The following is a 4,265-nucleotide window of genomic DNA, read 5'->3' on the forward strand; positions in this document are numbered from 1 at the left end:
ATATGATGGGGGGGGGGGGTGTGGGTGACCTCCCCCAAAATGTAATAAACACTTTTTGGTGAATTTGTATGCAGCTATGTCTACCTTTTTCTGAATCAATTTATGCTGGAAATATCTTTATATAAAGAGAAAAATGACAATCCATGAGTAAAAATATAAAGGAATATAATGCAGTAAGGCTCTCAGGCATTCTGCATTGCTTTCAAATAGGCCTTAATTCTCCTGTAGATGGACTTTTCTAATCATCTCTACTGAGTCAGCAGCTGTAGGCATAAATCACTCTTCTAACTCTTTGTTTTATTACATGAGTTTTGTCTTATGTTGCGATATTCAAGATCAGAAAAATAATCCCATAAATACTGTGATTCATTAACTTGAATTTGCCCAATCTGACTATTCCCCACACACACACATGGAACGACCGTGTTCCACATTCACTTTGGATGTTCATGGCTGTCATCCTTTCTTTTTCTTTTTAAAAGCATACTTTATTTAGTTTTTAAAATTTGTTGTCCTGGGTCAAACAAGTGAAGTCACTGAGCCTCAAACGGGGACACCCCAGGAGTCCTCACGGTTGGACTCAGACAGAGCTGTAACGTGGATTTTTCATTTGTAGGCTATTATTGGAATGATCCCAGTTCTTTTAAAAGACATCACAAAATTGAGATTATCACCGTGTGTCCCCGGGTAGAACCGCCTGGACCCGGAGCAAGCTGTAGGCCACGGACCCCAGGCTACTAATGAGATAATGGGGGTGTTACGGAGCCCCCGTGTAGCTCATAGACTCACAATGTGCTTAAATTATAGTTAGTTTATGAGTGCATTTACTTACCAAAAAACCGTTATTTTCAGCACTTGTCTTAATGTTGTGGACGAAAAGTGCGACTGCTATTATGTTGCTGATGGTTCGTATGGTTTTTGTAAAGTGCGTCCGCGAGCTCCTTCCCGGTGGTCCCATGGAAACTAGTGGGCTAACTTCTACAAATCACCAAGGTGAGCACAAAACAACGGTCCTGTCCGAGGAGGAGTTACTTCATTTATTGTATTATTTTACTCACCTTCAGAGCCTCTCTGACCCAACACCCTGCGGTCCTCCCCCCTCGCCGGCTGCTGCTGCTGCTGCTGCTGCTCGGCCACTTCCACTGACCGACCGTCGGTTGTGTACCGAGCGCTGTTCTGAGACGTGGCCAGAGGCAGTGGCTCTGTTCCTGGGCTGAGTGGCAGTGAGTGGGCGGGGCCGAGGCTGGTGCCCGGAGATAAAGGAGGGTGGATGGGAGTAGTGGGGCGGGCGGGACCAGAGCCAGTAACGTTACTCAGCAGCAGGACCTCACTTTATTATGTCTGTGTTTCACAGAGCCACAGCAAAGAGCACGAAGGAGCCATTTCTCTGGCTAGTGGGACCTTGAGCCTCCTGCCAGATGGCAACACAGTAGAAAAAAACTCTGTTACAAGTAAAATGTTAGGCTACTTAAGTAAAAGTAGCCTAGGTAAGCATCATCAGGAAAGTGTACATAAAGTATTAAAAGTACTCACATTTTAGAAACTGGTAAACAGTTCTGTCAATCAACTGAGTGTTTAATCGCCCAATCCTTATTTAATAATCTAATCTGGATTTGTAAACCGTTAAATTGTTGGGTAGGCCTGTATACTTTATAATAAAGCATCATATTTTATACACTACATGTGTTTTGTGTGCAGAACTCTTAAAGTGTAAAGTAACTAGTAAATAAAGTAACTAGTAATTAAAGCTGTCAGATGAATGTAGTGGAGTAAAAAGTAGAATATTCCTCTCTGAAATGTAGAAGAGTAGAAGAAGAAAGTGGCATGAAAAGAAAAGACTCAGGTAAAGTACAGGTACCTCAACATTTGGACTTGAGTACAATATAGAAGTAAATGTACTTGTAATCCAACACTGTCGCAAATTAATGTTTCCCATTTGCATCTTTTACCAGCATTTGGCTGGTAGATGGGGTTAACTTTTAACCCCGGGTCACTACCTGGGTTGCTTTTTTAGTTATGGAGCTCTAATGATCTTGCTTGCCTGGTTAACCAACTGGGTCAGTTTGTTCCCATGTCTAACTGAGAGGTTCCTGTACCATAAAACAATGTCATACATATAGGTGCTGTTAAATTGACAAGCGCATGTTACAACTGTTGTTGCTTTTAGTTGTTCCTTGTTTAATTTCCTTCTTTCCTGTGATGGTTCTGCCCCAGTACCAGTCATAACTATAACAAATAGCTTCTAAAATAACATAAAAGACAATTAGGCCTATATAAATACATCTCCTGCTGCCTTTTACCTGGCTTTCCGGTGTTAAAATGAAATCTGTGACCTGTCAGAATTTGTAACTGTAGAGCCATCTACCTGCCTTACTATGGCCTGCAGTGCACTGATCTATCTGTAAATTATAGAGAGGTCTAGACCTGCTCTATCTGTAAATTATAGAGAGGTCTAGACCTGCTCTATCTGTAAGTTATAGAGCGGTCTAGACCTGCTCTATCTGTAAATTATAGAGAGGTCTAGACCTGCTCTATCTGTAAATTATAGAGCGGTCTAGACCTGCTCTATCTGTAAGTTATAGAGAGGTCTAGACCTGTTCTATCTGTAAGTTATAGAGCGGTCTAGACCTGCTCTATCTGTAAGTTATAGAGAGGTCTAGACCTGCTCTACCTGTAAATTATAGACCGGTCTTGAGATAATTGTTGTTATGATTTGATACTTTAAATAAAATGGAATTGAATTGAAAAGTGTGGGAATGCTGGGAAGCGGAGCGATCCCATCCATGAAAACAACGTGTATATGGACACGTACCAGTAAGGCTGGGGTGAAACAGATTGCCACGCAGGCAGTTGTAAGAATGGCTCTCTGGCGCCTTGGTAAATGAAGTGGAAGGGAGAGATATTGATCATGAGAATCATCCAGAGAAAAATAATAATGCTGAAAAAGGATGCACCTGGTTCCTTTATAAACCAGGCTCATATCCTGTCCTCCTGCTCTCTGCAGCCACAGTCATAGCTCTTCCATAAGCAGTAAATGCCTGCTGGATTAAGAGAGGAGGGGAGGGGATAGAGAGAGGTGACTTTGCCCCCAGGCCACTGATGTGGAATCAGTTTGAAACAGCCTAAGCACCCGTGTATAATGAATACAGTGCTTTCTCATTCAAACAATAGTCTTTCCCAGGCTCTGTAACAGTGTTTGTGTGTTTGACTCTAACAAACTGGTTACAAGGCTGTTTTTTTTCCTTATTTTAAATGGCTAAACTGGATTAAAGACATTATTTGTCAACTAAAACTCATTATACTTGTGGACAAAGCATTACTGATCTATAAAACTGAGTTTCTCCACACAGAATCATGCAAAAGCACCAATTTATTTCATCTTGCATTTACTTAAAATAAGTCTCTCACGAAAGAAGATTTTAAAAAATGACTAGTCGACCAAGACCAAAAACAACCAATATGCTTTTATAAGACATGACCCCCAGTTTGGGTATTAGTAATGTTGATGGCAATGTCGGTTAGTCGGTTCAGACTTAAAGATATTTAATATATTCTTTAATATATATTTTTTGATTGCTTAACCAATATTTTGAAAACAGGGACCGGTTTGTAAGTGTGAATACTGTATGTTTGCTAGCTGATGTTAGCGTTTTGCTGAAAGCAGCACTGTGCAGCCTCACAGAGCCGTTAGCATGGCTGTAGACTCCTCGTCTTGTATGGATTTACCACATCAATCACATTACACTTCCACATTAGATGTTAACACAATCTCACTGACATATACTCTATATTAGCTAATTAAATGGTTAAAAAAATGCAGTGAAGCCTGAACAAAACTTTAATGCCAGATATTACTTCTCATTTTAAAAATCCATTTGCACAACCTCTATCTGTAGTGGCCCTTAGATTGTATTAATCTACATGAGGGGGACTGCAAAATGACTAAACTGTAAACACTTTAAGGGCAGAGAACTTTAAGTACTGGAGTTGAGCAAACAGGGTGGGACTCTTACTAAACAGTCTGGTTCAGCCCAAACTGGCAGACAGAGTGGATTAAATGAGCTAATACAGTGGTACTGGTCCAACCACACACACAGTCCCTTTACTGTACACAGTACTGTCACAGTGACAAATAGCATCTCCATTTATTTTTCACTGTTTTATCTATCCCACGTCTGTGTGATCCATGACAGCTAGTGGCCTTGCCAAATAGTGGTTATCATTAAGGCTCTGACACACCGTCCCGATTATCAGCCGTCGAACAG

General features: G+C 40.9%; 2 protein-coding genes across 2 annotated transcripts in view; both read right to left on the reverse strand.

Annotated features, from left to right (window-relative positions):
* LOC116693436 (carbohydrate sulfotransferase 6-like) overlaps nt 1–1,236 on the reverse strand; it is a 14,474-nt gene extending 13,238 nt beyond the window's left edge. Inside the window, exon 1 of the mRNA XM_032522427.1 lies at nt 1,059–1,236. The gene's annotated coding sequence lies outside the window, so the exon portion shown is untranslated. The remainder of the gene's footprint in view (nt 1–1,058) is intronic.
* Nucleotides 1–4,265, reverse strand: part of LOC116693453 (transmembrane protein 231-like) — a 16,646-nt gene that overhangs the window by 5,678 nt on the left and 6,703 nt on the right. The window lies entirely within an intron of this gene.

The sequence above is a fragment of the Etheostoma spectabile genome, chromosome 8 (genome assembly GCF_008692095.1).
Source record: "Etheostoma spectabile isolate EspeVRDwgs_2016 chromosome 8, UIUC_Espe_1.0, whole genome shotgun sequence".
Lineage (NCBI taxonomy): Eukaryota > Metazoa > Chordata > Actinopteri > Perciformes > Percidae > Etheostoma > Etheostoma spectabile.